This window comes from Dasypus novemcinctus, chromosome 11 (assembly GCF_030445035.2).
Source record: "Dasypus novemcinctus isolate mDasNov1 chromosome 11, mDasNov1.1.hap2, whole genome shotgun sequence".
Classification (NCBI taxonomy): domain Eukaryota; kingdom Metazoa; phylum Chordata; class Mammalia; order Cingulata; family Dasypodidae; genus Dasypus; species Dasypus novemcinctus.
Window position 1 is genome coordinate 110209782 of NC_080683.1, and position 16646 is coordinate 110226427.

General features: G+C 41.0%; 1 long non-coding RNA gene across 1 annotated transcript in view; it reads left to right on the forward strand.

The window, feature by feature from the left end:
- LOC131280458 (uncharacterized) overlaps window positions 1–16646 on the forward strand; it is a 113612-nt gene that overhangs the window by 18565 nt on the left and 78401 nt on the right. The gene's annotated exons all lie outside the window — the stretch shown is intronic.

Consider the following 16646-nt stretch of genomic DNA (forward strand, 5'->3'; position numbering starts at 1 on the left):
GCATCTTCTGTCTTCATTTTATCTAGCTCCATGGATGTGTCCATTTTATAATAATTCTTCAAGCTGTACACGTATGATTTACATCCTGTTATGTATGTGTGTTCACTTCAATGAAAGGTTATTTGAAAATAATCTTTAGAAGGGATAGGCTTTTCTGACTCTAGCTGTTGTTTGTAAATGAGATTTATCTCCCTATTGAGCCTCCCATGAATTGGCTCCCAGTTCCCATGCATATGGAGGAATGAGTGTCTCTAGGGGAGGGCAAAAGGAATGAGGTTCTCGGGAGATGAATATTTTAAGCAAAGCCTGAAGAGCCTTCTCATTAACATTTCTGTAAGATATTTGAACACAAGCAGTCTTGCTTTGGAACTTTTTTTATGGTGGGAAAAAGGCAAGGTGGGGTTGAGGGCACCTCAAAAACTCCTCACCTCACAGTGCAGGTGCCAGCAGAAAACAACAGCCCACAGGGGAAGCAGTAGCCTGTCAGGAGTGGCAGGACCCAGCAGAAATCAGCTCAAAGGGTTCTGACACTGCAGGGGCCTGAGTAGGACGGGAGGAATCATTCTAGGACCCCAAGCAACAGCTGATGAGACCCATTCATGAAAATCCATGAAACACCCCCACAAAGACACTTCAGAATTCTAGGAGGGATGGGGTGTTTTTGGAAGCTGAACTCTAGTAGGTGGTGGGGGAAAGATAAACACCAAAGAAAAGATAGGTGCTTTCATTTTCAGGAGAAAGAGGTTAGGCATTTCAATGACTTCCTTGACCTCCTAGTGCTGGCTTAAGGGACATTAGTAGTCCCTCTCTAGAGCCCTCGCCAGATGCCCAGGGTGTGTTGACTCCTCAGCTAGGACACTCATTCACTGCTGTTTCCATGGGCTGGGATGGATGATTGTGAGAGTTGATTGTGCTTGCTGCTTGTGGTGGTTTGGAGATTTATACTCCAGAAAAACATGCTCTTAAGCTTAATCCATTCCCGTGAGTATGAACCTTTGTAAATAAGACCTTTTGATGAGATTACTTTAGTTAAAGTGTGTCCCAAAACAATTAGGATGGGTCTTAATCCTATTACTGGAGTGCTTTGTAAACAGAATGAAATTCAGACAGAAAAAGCCACAGAGGGAGCAGTCAAAAGCTGGGTATCAGTGGAACCTGGAAGAGAAGGGAGAGGCCAGGAGAGGCTGCCATGTGCATTACCGTGTGATGGGAGAGCCCAGGGCCAAGGATCCCCAGCAGTCAGCCCCAGAATGCCAGTCTTCAGGAAGAAAGCATTGCCTTGATGATGCCCTGATTTAGACTCTTCCTAGCTTCAAAAGTGTTAGCCAATAAATTTCCATGGTTTAAGCTGATTCATTGCATGGCATTTGCTTCAGCAGCCAAAGAAACTAAAAATATATTAAACTCAAATCTGCCTGTTGTATTTGTTCCTTTTATAACAAGATTTAGTTAATTATTTTATAAATTAAAGCCATATAAGTTCAAAAAAGAGATTTGGTTCTATGAAAGATGAATGCTTTCTGAATCAAGAGAAATAGAAAAGGAAAATAAATGGGCTACATAAGAATTATGAAGGAAAGTCATTGAGGAGTAATCTTTTTGTGTGTACACACATCATTAATGTATTTTCCAATGAGAAGAGTATGTGTCCACACACAATCATGCAAAAATGTTTATATTATGATAATCTATCAATTACTACTTTAGAAGGTTGTGTTTTTTTAAAAGATTTATTTTTTTATTTATTTCTCTTCCCTCCCGCGCCCCCCCGCCCCGCCCCAGTTGTCTGCTCTCTGTGTACATTCACTGTGTGTTCTTCTGTGACCACTTCTGTCCTTATCAGCGGCATGGGAATCTGTGTTTCTTTTTGTTGCGTCATCTTGTTGTGTCAGCTCTCCGTGTGTGCGGTGCCATTCTTGGGCAGGCTGCACTTTCTTTTTGCGCTGGGTGACTCTCCTTACGGGCCGCACTCCTTGCGCGTGGGGCTCCCCTACGCGGGGGACACCCCTGCGTGGCATGGCACTCCTTGTGCGCATCAGCACTGCACATGGGCCAGCTCCACTCGGGTCACGGAGGCCCAGGGTTTGAACCGTGGACCTCCCATGTGGTAGGTGGATGCCCTACCCATTGGGCCAAGTCTGCTTCCCTAGAAGGTTGTTTTGAGAATCAAATTAGGTGATATATCTAAGCTACATTGAAGACATAGACTAAGTGGTAGCTATTACTACTAGTCTATTAGTACAGACAAGGCTGAATTTGGATTTAAGTCCTTAAATAGAAATATCTGCATTTAATGAGGGTTCTCTTTCTTAAGTTCTTTTGTATTACAAAATAATTTGCCGACTTAGCTGGGAAATTGTACTTTCTGAAAACTGCCATCCTTTAATAATATCTAAATCAAGTGGACCCCTACTAATGATTGCAAAATTATGCAATTCTTATGAATTAATACTATGTAAACACATTTTTTCTTGTAGATAGGAATAATCACAGAAAATCAGAAAAGGTTATAGTTGATCCCTTATATACCCATAAATTGAACAAGTAAACTTGATGGGGTTTAATGAAAAGTAACTCTGTTATTTATTGCCCAAAAATCCCTTGAAATTCTATAACTGTGGGTCTTCCCCTGGCTTACAGAACCTTAGGGTAAGTCCCATGCCTATTCTGGTTACATTTAGGTAATAAAAGCTGTCTTAATCCATCAGCTAAATACATAGTCCTTGAACTTTTTTTTTTTTAAGCTTTATTTATTTATTCCCCCCATCACCACCCTGGTTGTCTGTTCTCTGTGTCTATTTGCTGCGTCTTCTTCTTTGTCCGCTTCTGTTGTTGTCAGTGGCACGGGAATCTGTGTTTCTTTTTGTTGTGTCACCTTGTTGTGTCAGCTCTCTGTGTGTGCGGTGCCATTCTTGGGCAGGCTGCAACCTCTCTCGCGCTGGGCGGCTCTCCTTACGGGGCGCACTCCTTGCGCGTGGGGCTTCCCTATGCGGGGGACACCCCTGTGTGGCAGGGCACTCTTTGCACACATCAGCATTGCATGTGGGTCAGTTGCACACGGGTCAAGGAGGCCCGGGGTTTGAACCGTGGACCTCCCATGTGATAGACGGACGCCCTAACCACTGGGCCAAGTCTGCTTCCCTATAGTCCTTGAACTTATGCAAGGTTCTCCTTCTTTGTTTTTCCAGGTCCTGCCCATTGCAGGCAGCCTCATACAGTGGGAGAGGGACTGTGATTGGCTGCTTCTTTCCTTCCCTGGCTGACTTGCTACCTCATTTCCCAATCAGTAGGTAAAAGGAAGTTGCACCTGACAATCAGGCTTCTTCAGACACTCTGGTCAGCCATATTCCTACCTGTAGCTCGATCAACAGCTGGAGAGAGCGAAGAGGAATGGAAGGTGTGGAAGGATGAAAGAGGAGAGGAAGGAAATGGGTGTGAAATGAGGCTTGAGATAACGGGATGTGTAGGAACTATTCAGCTGGCTAGTTTGTGCAGAGGAATTGCTCTTTCATTTTTTCACATGCGTTATGTGGAGAATTACTGCATTACAATGGCGGCTCCACAGCTAGGCAAGATAGCCCAAAGGTCATAGAACAGAAAGTATTACAGACCAAATTAACATGCTTAAAGCTCATGGCTTATTAAATCAATTTCCCAGTGAAACACAAGGGGGAAAGTGATGGGGTAAGTTAACAAGCTCGGGGTTGGGAGCAATTGGGGTGAAAGGACAACATGTGTTCTGACTCTCTCTCTCTCTCCCTCTCCCCTTCTCTTTTGGCTGCTTCACCCTCCCCAGCCCATGGTGGCTCTGAGAATCAGAGTTGAATTTCGAGCTAGGGGGCCCGTATTCAGAAGGTGCCCTGGGCACTGATGGAGAGATGCAGGACCAGGATGGATGTCACTGAAGGGTGGCTGAATTAAGTAATCATTAGTATTTAGTGTATCCTGATTATTTAATGCCTCTTGTATATTTACTTTCATGTATATTTAGTACCCAGGTGCTCACGGATATTAGGTATCTCTTGATCCTCCATCAGTATCCATCTATATTTAACATGCATCTGCTCCACTTGCTGACTCCTTATTTTATACTTAAAACATCTCATGAATTCTGCCTATGTCTAACAACCTCTTTGCTCCCAGCAGCTTTTATCAAACTTAAACAACACTCAATAAATGCTTTTTACATGAAAAATGAATGAATTTGGTCATCACCACTACATGCCAGGTACATTAAAGAAAGCAAAAGTGACTCAAGCAGACACTTTTTTCCTTAAGCAGTTTAAGTCTGGTAAGCTTAAAACCATGGCCATTTACTTTTTCTCATGAGTCTATGGGTTGGCAAGGTAGTTTCACTTACCTGAGCTCAGGTAGATTTGTCCATGCATCTGCATAACTGTTCATGGCCTCTTGAGACTCAGGTACAGACAGGTATTGCCATTTTTGCCACATGCTACTAACCAAGGCAAGTTCTCCAGCCTACCAAATTCAAGGAATGAGGAAATTGACTCCCTTCTTGATGGAAGGAGCTTCAAAGCCACATTGTATAGGGTGGCTGGATAAAAAATTGGGTCCAATTTTGCATCAATCAACATCATTATTAATAGCTTAGATATAGGAATGGCAAGAGTTCACAGTTTGGAGTGCTGAAGTTTTGGGTTTTAATCCAAATCTCATTAATTACTAGCTGAGTGACTACTCTGAGATTAGGTTTCCTTTTTCGTAGGGCAGATGAGCAAAATTGAGATGATTGCAAACAACAAAATCTATTCGAGCTAATTTAATCAGGAAGGAATTTGTTAAATTGATTATGGGGTTTATAGAATCTCCAGGGAAGCCAGAGAAACAGACTGAGGTTCCAGGAACACAACCAGGAAACTTTTTCAAGACACCCAGCCCTGTTTTAGCCAAACACCGTGTGCACACAGTGCTTGTTGTGTAGTCCTGATCACACGTGGTCCTGAACAAGGAGAACCTGATGCATTGACAGAATCCTGTATCCTAATTTGTGGTTGGTGTTTCATGTTCTCACTTCCACACCCAAGTCTTACACAGGGGCTTCTGTAAGGAACCTGGAAAGGTATTTTATAGGGTTCTAGGGTTTATAGTACAAGAAAAAAAGCTGGAAGAGGATTTTGTTGGATGTTGAGTGAGCCAACATACATTATCTGGCACAATTACCTTCTCAGTGAGTTGTTGGCAAGAATAGGAGTCAATGTACGGAAATGTGCTTAATACAGTGCCCCAAAGTGCAAATTAAAACTACAATGAGATATCATCTCACACCTCATAGAATGGCCATTATTATAAAAACAGAAAGCAATAAGTGCTGGAGAGGATGTGGAGAAATAGGAACACTCCTTCACTGTTGGTGGGAATGTAGAATGGTGCACTCTCTGTGGAAGACAAATTGGTGGTTCCCCAGGAAGCTAATTATACAACTGTCATATGATCTGGCAATCCCTCTACTGGAACTATATCCAGAAGAACTAAAAACAGTGATGTGAACAGACATTTGTAACTGAGGTTCATAGCAGCATTATTCATAATTGTCAAAAGAGGGAAACAATCCAAGTGTCCCTCAACTGATGAATGGATAAATGTGATATATACATACAATGGAATACTATCTGCCCTAAGGAGAAATGAGGTTGGGACACATATGATAAATGGATGAACCTTGAGAACATTACGCTGAGTGAAATAAGCCAGACACAAAATGACAAATATTGTATGGTTTCACTAAAATGAACTAAATATGAAGAATAAATGCATGGTGTTACACCTAGGCTATAGGATACTAAGGGATAGGATGAGGACTGAGAAGGGGTACTGATGCCTAACATATGTAGAATTTTCAATTAGTTTGGCTGTAAAAGTATGGAAATGGGTAGAGTTGTAAGGTAACATATTATCATGAGTTTAACTAACCCAGCTGGTTTTTAAATGGGATTGTGACTGAAAGAGGTAGTCTAGGGATATAAATATTAATTGAAAGAAAGCTAGAGAATAATCTATGGACTGAAGGACATAGTAAACCCAGAGATGGATGAGGATTGTGGTTAATAATACAAACACAAGAATGTTGTATGAACTATATAGAACAAATGTACATCACTATTACAAAGTGGTAAGAATATGGTGATACATGGGAAAAATACAATTAATGTAACTTATGGGCTATAGCTAACAGCAATATTATAATACCCTTGCATCAATGTCCAAGAAGGAGGAAGCGGACTTGGCTCAGTGGTTAGGGCATCTGTCTACCACATGGGAGGTCTGCAGTTCAAATCCTGGGCCTCCTTGACCTGTGTGGAGCTGGCCCACATGTAGTGCTGAAGTGTGCAGTGCCATGCAGGGATGTCCCCGCACAGGGGAGCCCCACGCACAAGGAGTGCGCCCTGTAAGGAGAGCCGCGCAGCACGAAAGAAAGTTCAGCCTGCCCAGGAATGGCACTGCCCACACGGAGAGCTGACACAAGAAGATGATGCAACAAAAAGAAACACAGATTCCCATGCCACTGACAACAACAGAAGCAGACAAAGAACACACAGCAAACAGACACAGAGAACAGACAACTGGGGTGGGGGGCGGGGAGGAAGAAAGGGAGAGAGAGAAATAAATAAATCTTAAAAAAAAAAGTCCAAGAAGGTACTATATCAACACTGTAGCAGTTTGATATAGTTATGAATTCCAAAAATAGATATTGGATTATGTTTGTAAACTAGTCTGTACCTGGGAATGATTAAATTATGATTAGGGCTTTGATTGAGCCATGTCAGTAGGGTGTTGGGTCCCCACCCCTTGGTGGGTGGGGACTCACAGATAAAAGACATGGAAAAGGACAGAGTTGGAGATTTTGATGCTGGAGTTTGCTGCTGGAGTCTTGAGCTGAACTCCCATGAAGTAAGCACACAGAGGAAAGAGAAGCAAGTTCCAGGAAGAGAGGAATCCAGGAAGCCTGAACTCTGGCAGCTGTCGGCAGCCATCTTGCTCCAACTGTGGAAACAGACTTTGGTGAGGGAAGTAACTTATGCTTTATGACCTATTTTCTGTAAGCTGCTACCTCAAATAAATACCCTTTATAAAAGCCAACAGACTTCTGGTATTTTGTTTTTTGTTTTTTGTTTTTCTTTTTCTTTTTTATAGACTTGTGGGCAAGATTCATTGAATTAATGCATATAAAATGCCTTGCATATAAGTGTTTGCTCTTGTTATTGTTTTTCTTTCTGCTAATAAGCTACATCATAGCCTAGGATTTCAATTATTAATCACAGCAGAAGTACCTTCATCTCCACCTTACCCCTCCATTTTTGTTTCCAGGCTGTATGCTATGTTCTCTGTTGTTTAAGAATTTTGTAATTATGCGTATGTTTTTTTTTTTCTAATTTTGTGAAGGTGTTATTTGCTGTGGTGAGAGAGATGTATTTCAAATAAGTTTCAGTTTTGAATATCACTAACTGGCTCAATTATCTCCCTATATTCTGGTATTTTGCATCAGCACCCCTTTGTCTGACTAATACAGAATTTGGTTCTGAGGAGTGGAGAAGTGCTTTTGCAATTACCAAAATGCTGGAATGGTTTTATAAATGGATAAGGGGTATTTTTTGGAGGAATCGTGAGACGCTTGATAGAAAAGGCTGAGATGGCTTTGCAGAGACTGCTGGTAGGGATACAGATGCTAAAGAAACTTTTTATCATGCCTTAGAAGTAAATGATGAAAATATTATTGGAAACTGGAGGAAAGGCAACCTGTGTTTTAAAGTGCAGAGAACTTAGCAAGATTAACTCCTGGTGTTTTATGGAAGGCAGAATTTGAAAATGGCGAGCCTGCACATTTAGCTGAAGAACTTTCCAAAGTAAACTCAGAGAATGTGGCTTGGCTTCTCCTTGCAGCTTATAGCAAAATGCTAGACAAGTGAGGTAAACTGAGAACTGAATTGTTGGGACCAAAGAAAACAGAAACTGATTCCAGAAATTCCAAGCCTCTGGAAATCAAGCTCCCAAATGACAGTGCCCCATTTGAGGACTTACCTAAACTTGGAACTCGTAAATCAGGATTGAAGGTGCAGTTATCTCAGAAAGACTACTTGTGGAAAGTCTTACTCTCTGATGGTTTGAACCCCTGCTTCTTGCGTGCTAAACCAACAAGGTTTTCGAGAGAGCTATATGAACAAAACCACTGTTACCTTGGACTAAAAGGAACATGGAAAGGAGAGATTGAAGGAAAAATAGCTTTAAGAGGAAAACCATGGAAGTTTAGATCTGGAATTAAGACATCACCTTGGGCCAAGAGAGGAACCCCAACCATGTGTACAGAGAGGGTAAATTTGCATCAGCAGTTGAAGAGGGTGGATGTTCCCACCATAGATGCTCAGGGACAGTTTTGCTACCCCCAGGTACAGAGAGGGTGGAGCACATTCCTCAAGGATTAGGGAGGTTAAGGTCAGCACCCCATAGGTCTGAGATGGGTGCACCTGTCCCCTTGGATTAGAGAAGGCCAGGTGGTCAACTCGTTGCTCTGAGAGAATTGAGCCTTTGTGCCAAAGGTTAGGGAGGATGTTGCCCTTACCTTACTGCACTAAGGGGGTTGAATCTCTAACCCAAATATCAGGTAAGGTGTGGCAATCACCTCAATGCTCTTCCAGGGTGAGGTCTGGAGCTTGGTTGACACCTGGATGCTTGATGAGGGTAGAACCAAGAAAGTGGCCATTGGGCAAGACTGTGGAAAGGGTGGGTTCCCATAAGGTCCCAAGGAGAAGAAACCATCATCTTAAAAATGACTCTCAGACTTTGAAATTGAATGGAGGATGCCCTGCAGGTTTACTGAACTCTAGAGGACCCATGACTCATGTTTCCCTCACAATTTCTCCTTATTGTAATGAAAATGTTTATCCTTTTTCTGCCCATTTGTTTATTGGAAGCAGATAAATTGTTTTGTAATTTCAGAGGTCTACATACTGGTGGGACTTTGCCCCAAGAAAAACTATGTTTCTTTAATTTGATTGTGATATGATTTAGTACTTGCATTGTTACTGATTTAAGGTGTTTTTGAATGTTATAAAGTCTTTTTAGAATTCAGAGGGTGGAGTGTAGCAGTTTGATATAGTTGTGAATTAAAAAAATAGATATTGGATTATGTTTGTAAACTGGTCTGTACCTGGGCATGATTAAATTATGATTAGGGCTTTCATTGGGCCACGTCAGTAAGGTGTTGACCAGGCGGTGGGGACTCATGGATGAAAGACTTGGCAAAGGTCAGAGATGGAGATTTTGATGTTGGAGTTTTGATGTTGGGGTATGATGCTGGAGTCTTGAGCTGGAGCCCCAGGAAGTATGCACACAGAGGAAAGAGAAGCAAGTTCTGGGAAGAGAGGAACCCTGAGCCTGGAGAGAAACAAGCCCCAGGAAAAGAAGAATACTGAGCCCAAAGAGAAGCAAGACCCAGGAAGAGAGGAACCCAGGAAGCCTGAACCCTGGCAGACATGAGGAGCCATCTTGCTCCAACATGTGGAAATAGACTTTGGTGTGGGAAGTAACTTATGCTTTATGACCTGGTATCTGTAAGCTCCTACCCCAAATAAATACCCTTTATATAAGCCAGCACCCTTTTGTCTAATACAAATGCTAATGGTCAATAATAGGTGGTATGGGATTTTTTCTTTTGGACTAAGGAAAATGTTCAAAGTTTTATTGGCACAATGACTGCATGACTCTGTGTTGAAATTGAGAGCCACCGAGTGTACACTTTGGCTAGAATGTACAAGGCATGGGACTATAACACAGTGAACCATGTGGTGGAAGATGGACTGTGGTTAACAGCCCAAATATGAAAGTGTTCTCTCATGAACTATAACAAATGTACAATGCTACTACATAGTGTTAATAATAGGGAGTGTATGGAAAAAATATAACAAGTATACACTATGGACCATAGTTAGTGGTAATAGTCTGACCATGTTCTTTCATAATCTGTAACAAATGTTCCACAACAATGTAAGGTGTTGGTGGAGTGGTGATGTATGTGAATTCTGCACAATATGCATGATTGTTTTGTAAGTTCACCAATTCTCTAATTAAAAAAAAAAAAAAAAGAAAACAGCACCCAAGACATGGTAGGAATTCAAGAGCACAGTTGGTTATTATATAAAACACAGTTCATATAGCCCCTTGCTAAATAAGAAGTATCATTATCAATGGAAATATTCAAGGTAAGTCCCATAAATACAAGTTGCATCATGTTACTTCCCTGTTTAAACTTCCCAGTTGCTCTTCATTGTTTAGTATAGGAGTCCGGGCTTGAGAGTCAGCATATCTGGACACCTCTGTTGGATGGCATCGGCTACCTGGAAGCCTATTTGAGTGATAACTGGGGAGAATCTTGGAAGAAACTGTCCCAGGAGTATACAGTGTGGAATGAGTTATTACCTTTAAAAATCTTCTGGGGAATCTTTCTGATCACCTCTGGAGTGGGTCCGAAGAATTTGTATTTTCAATAAACACTCCAAGAGGTTCTAATTTTTGAGAAATGATGACAAAATCATTAAAGAATGAGCTTTGGAATCAGGCAAACTGGTCTTAAATTCCTATTCGTTTTGGCTGAATGACCTTGAGCAAATAGCTTAAACTTTCAGTCCCTCAGTTTCCTTATCTGTAAAATGAGAACAATACTTACCTTATAGAGTTATTGTATATAAACTAAAATTATACAAACCTATGTATTTATATTTACATATAATTAGGATTAGAACTCAAATCCAGTAAGTACTCAGTAAGTGCTAGCTAAGAAACAACCAACTAAAATAGTCAATAACAACATGTTAGATTTAGGGCATAAGGTGTGCAGAAAAAAGTTAGCATTACTAGCCTGAGACTACTATGCTTTGGAAGACCCACTTGTGAGGCTGGAGTTTGGCTAGCTCCTGGGAACTCGGCTGGTAAACAGTTCCCATTTCTTTTTTTTTCAATTAAAAAAATTTTTTTTTCTCTCTCTTTTTTTTTTAATGTTGCATTGAAAATTTCAGAGGTCTCCACATAACCCCCACTCCCCTTCACCCCACTCCTCCCACATCAGCAACCTCTTTCATCATCATAGGATGTTCATTGCATTTGGTGAATACATTTTGGAGCATGGATGGTGGTTTACATTGTAGTTTACACTCTCCCCCAGTAAGACGAGAGTGACTGACTATGCCTAAACCGTATGTGCAAGCAACATGTTTATGCTGAATATGTGCTTTCCTTTGGTTCTTACCAGGCATGAGTGTCTACGTGACTAGCCCCCGATAAAAACCTTGGGCACTGAGTCTCTGGAGAGCATCCCCAGCAGGAGACACTTCACAGGTGTCACAATTGGATGCCGGAGGTATTAAGTGCACCCTGTGTGATATGCTCCAAGGCCCCCCAGGATGCTTGACGGGACAAAGGCTGTCTGTGTCTCCGGCTGAGGAAGGTGCTTCTCAGCAGGTGATACTCCGTAGGGTCTCCTCACCATGTCGATATTATTTAGACGGTGAAAAAATGTCTGGGTGAAATATAATTGGTAGATTTATACTTTTTTTTTTAACTTTGGAGAAGAAATTCTCCCTGTAACATATCTATTGTTGACATTCAGTTACTGACTTTTACGCGTGTTTTCTTCTTTCCATTTTGTATGAAAGTAGACTACCATCTCAAATTCTTTTTAAAAAAATTACCTTCCTAGAAAATATATACTCTTTACTGGGGCCTTGATTAATCCCTGCTTCCTTACACACAGCAGGGTCAGTAGGGTAGATGTTTGTTTGGCAGGGCCAAATAAAATGGCCCCAAATAACTCCTAATGTTTCTCCAAGCACAGAGCAGGATGGCTGCCCTCTCTGTGCATAAAGCTCAGCCTGAAAGCTGCACTGTGGGCAAACCCTGATGGTCAAAGAGCATGTGACATACCAACTCGTGTGAGTAAGGAAGGGTCATGCAAAGTGCCCAAGCAGCACTTGTTCCTAAAGCAAGACATCGACTGATCATTGCTCTTGTCCCCGACAGACGTCTTTTCCAAGACCTTCCTTATGTAGGGGCCCAGCAGTGTGGCGTCAACGTCACCATCTGGTGACTAGGGCTGCAAACTATCTAAACCAAAAGTTCTACATTCCTGAGCCAATTAGACATAACAAAACTAACTGCTAACAATCTGCTTTTCATCAAGTGCCTGTAATTTCTTAAATTACTAGGATTGTAATAATATTTTCCATTGTAAATATATAACATTTTAGATGAATTTTATCTTTGAAGGCCAGTCTGATTATTTACTTACCGTGCGTAACCTTGTTTTATTGTTTCTCTAAAAAATGTGCTCCTAGTTCCAAACTACTAAATTATTATAACAAAACTTTTTGTTTGCAATCTCTTGATAATGTGTATGCATATATACATTCCAGATAAGTATTTCGCTTCAAACATCAAGATGCAAAATGTGTCATTTTTTTCACTCTTTAAAAAAAATGTAATTATTTTTCAAATACCCATTTTGCTCTCCTGGTAGGAAATTCCATCTCACTCATAGGTCCCCTTCCCCCATTCTGCTAGGGTTTTTCAAAGGGCCTGCAAGTCTTGCTCAGGCCAGATCATATGTGGATGTCCCTCTGAACTCTGTTCTTCGTAGTCAGTGCCGATGATCCAAGCCCACAGCAGGCAGATGGCCCCGCAGCTCTTACCGACACAGGGACACAGAGGACATTGCCAAGACTGCAGGTCCAGGCTATCTTGGTGCATCAGACAGAGTCCCCATCCCAGGGATTCTGTCACATCCCAGAGTGCTGGGGCAGCTGTTTGGCCCTGCTGCAGGCCACCTGCCCAGGTAGGGAGGGTCCCTGCTCCTCTCTCAGGCTCCCATCTGCTTTCCTGGTTGGAGCATCTTTCCGTTCAGGCCACTTCTGCACCCTCACTCCCAACCCTATAGGGCTTCACCCCCCCACCCCCATACACTCACACCCCTAAAAGATATTTTTCAAAATCTTTTAATTTTCCACTCTGGGTAAGGGAAGCCAGAGATTTTCTGGACTTAAATTCTCCCTTGTCACCAAGGCTGGGTTTGTGGGGGAAAGAAAACCCTTGTTATTCTTTCTGATTCTTCCACAGCAAACAGACAAATTAGAAAGCTAGCAAGAGAAGCAAAGAAAACAAAAATCCTGGCAAAACTAATATCTCCATAAATTGTCTTCTCCATATCGATATTTGTGATTTAACTCTGGTTTTCTTAACCTTATCATGTGTTTTCCACACCCTGGGCAGTTAAACATCACATCTTATGAGACTGCATCATTGAGTCTTTGAAAAGATTATTTAGGTTGCATTTTGTGTTGATTCTAAAGATATAAATCGTTCCATTTTACTTTGCTGGGGTTATTCCAGAAAGCTTTATAACTCTGATGGTGTAATAGGTACACTCAACCCAAAATCATTTAAAAATTTACTTTTTGAGATGAGAGCACAGTTACAGTTGCTCTCATTGAGATGCTTCAGATGGAAAATGCTTTCTGAGGAGAAATGCAGTCTCCAGCTTTCCTTTTCCTTTGCTCTGGTCTGGAATGATGCTTTTCCCTAAGGTCATGGGCATGGCCAGAGAGAGTTCAACCTCCATGAGGAATCGTTGCAGAATAAAGAGGTGAATGCTGGAAAAACATTTAAGAGTTCAATGGATATATATTTTTTTAAATGTCTCTTTTCTTTGAAAACCAACCTCCTCTAGTTTTCTTGGAAAATTTTAAAAAACCCTGCAGAGCTGGTGATGATAAATACAGGCCTTGGACCGCTCTTCCTGTGTTGGGGTGCTGATGTATCTTCCTTTTTAGGTTATTCTGGGGGATTGAGGATACAGGAGTGGGCTTGAGAGAAAACTCATGTAAATTTCACCACTTAAAAAAAACGCACTTGCAAACCAGTGCTATTTCATGTTAGTTTGAATAATTCACAAATGGGCAGATGGAAGTGTACATATAACTATAAATAGAAAATGTCATTTCATTTAAGCACCTTTTTATTATGCTTTCCCTATTCAGTTCCATCAAGGTTAAAGCAGTGTCTGAGAGAAAATCAACAAAATCCACTTCTCTGCTAAAATACAACATTCACGTTATTACAGCTCTTCCTAGGGAGATGATGTGACTCTGGCATCTTCTAGAACCAGGGTTTCTTAACAAGAAGTCCATGTGCTTGAATTGAAATAAAAAACAAACAAACATTATTCTTGTGGGGACATGTTGATGCAGGTGTGCTCTATTTATTAAGTAATACACAGTATGGTGTGGAGTTAGTAAGGGGTTAGTGGTTTTCACCTGACTGGCGAAGGGGTCTGTGGAACCAAAAAGGTTAAGAACCCCTGTTCTAGAACAAGGAGGAGTAATGAGAGTGCAGGCATTATATTGCCAAATAAGCATCTTGTCCAAGGATTATGTTCCTGGTTTTGCATTTCATTATTTCTTTAAAAAACACTTTATTATTTTTTTGGAAAAATACAATTAGTGTTTTATCCATTCAAAAGCATGAACAGAAAAGTGGCACTTAGAGAAAGCTGCTTCCACATTTTCCTGGCACTGTCAGCCCTGCCCTCCTTCAGAACAGCAGTGATTCAGGGAGTTAAGCCTCAAGCTTAGCAACAGAACCTTCCTCTAATTTTCAGTGACCTTGTGAAAATTGCTCCAAGTGTCTGCCTCTGCTTGCTTTTAAGGTGTGGAGAATATTATCAGCCTGCTATCAAGAGGAGATGGGGTTGAATAGCAAATGAATGTAATGGGAAATGTTAGCTGGTCCTGTGTGAAGAGCAGCATAAAGTGCTGAATGATGACCCACCTTGGCGTGGGGTGACGGGAAGGTGAGTGCTGTATTTTCAGGTGCAAAGTTCAGAGATGCGGTAGTTGGAAGTCCTTGGAATGCTTTGTCATGGTCTAAGGGCATGAATAACTCATTTTAGTCCTAAAGAAATGAAACATTTGCACCAGGCCTTTCAATAAGACTCTGGAAGAAACCTATCTGCTTCTGGTTTATGCTAAGATCCTAGGAGTCAGAAGAAATCCAACCCACTCTGCCAGCCCCACATCCATAGATGAGACATCTCCATTCTGGAACTGTGTGGGACCATTTCCTCTGGGAAGAGTTCACCACCTGCTAGGGAAAGTTGGGCAGCAGTTCTTCCTGATGCTGAGCTGAATTCTGATTCCCTATGACGCCTACCCATTTGCTTGAGTCTTGCTCTCTGAAGCAACAAAATAGGTCCAATTCCTTCTTTCATGTGACATATTTTTTTAAAATTTTTGAAGTCAGAATTCACATGTGTCTTGATATTTATCTTTAGGTGAAATATTCCTAGTTTCATTCCTTATATGGCCTTATATCTGTAGCCTCTTACCATCAATGCCATCCTGGAATTCAATTTAGTTTGTTATTGTTTCTCTCAAAATTTAGTAGTTGTAGTGGATCGCTATCTTAAGAGGTGAACCTATTAGTTCAAAGTACAGTCAGACCTGTTGTATTTAAGTCAAAGCAAAGAAATATGTATTGAGTGTCTTCCACATGCTTAGAACTGTGTATATAATAATGGACAGACAGACACAATTCTTAACCTTATGAAGCTTATGTTTGGAGAGTGATTGGGTGGGAGTTAAGATCTCACCTCCCAAAAAAAGAGTTACAAAAAAGTCAATCAGATAATTCCAAGTCTTGATATATATTGTTGTGAATACAGCTGATTGACATTCAGTATCCATCCTCACCTCCTAGTTTGTCTTCCTTTTTATCAAATGGGAAGTTAGCTCTAAATGTCACCAAATTCCCTGTAGGCCATACGGTTTTAGATGGAAATTTGGTTCCACCAATTAGATGCATCTCAGGGTGGTCCTTATAGGCTGTGCAAGAGAGTTTAATTGTAAATATGATGAGTAGCCACTGAAAGATTCTAACTTTTATAGCTTTGAAACAGGTTTAGAGATCAGGTGAGGCTAGTTTCCCCTTATTTTCTTTCTTATTTTTGCAATCTCCAAATTATTTTGGCTTAATTACTCTTCCACATGAATTTTAGAATACTTTGTCAATTAAAAAATCCCACTGAGGATGATCGTATTGGGTTAAACTTAAAAATTAATTTAGAAAGATATGACTTAATATTCCATCCTAGACATGTTCTTTCTCTCCACATATAAATTTTTTTCTCGTTCAGTAAACTAAATGGGAAACTGAATAGTCTAAAAAAGGGCTGCAATAGGGGAATTACTGGTGGACTGTAGGAATTTATATTTGGGCCTGAACCAGACTCAGAATTACAGACAGGGCTTCCTAGAAAAAGGGCCAGTTCAGTTGAGTCTTTGAGAATGAATAGTTCACTGAACAGGAAAAGAGGTAACATAAAAGAGTCTCAGACAACCTGGTTAACATCTAGGAAGGTCCAGAGTCAGAAAAGAGTGAGAGATGGTACTCAGAGAAACTGAAAAAGTTGGGAACGATTAGCGCACAAACTACAAAGGAAGAGGAGGACAAAAATATTCCAATCTAGGTTAACAGCAGCCAGGTGATTAATAGCTTTGTAAGGCACATTTTAGAGTTTGGGCTTTAGTATGAAGAAAACAGGGAGCTGGAGTTTTAAAAGTTTCAAGCAGGGAATGATATGACCAGAT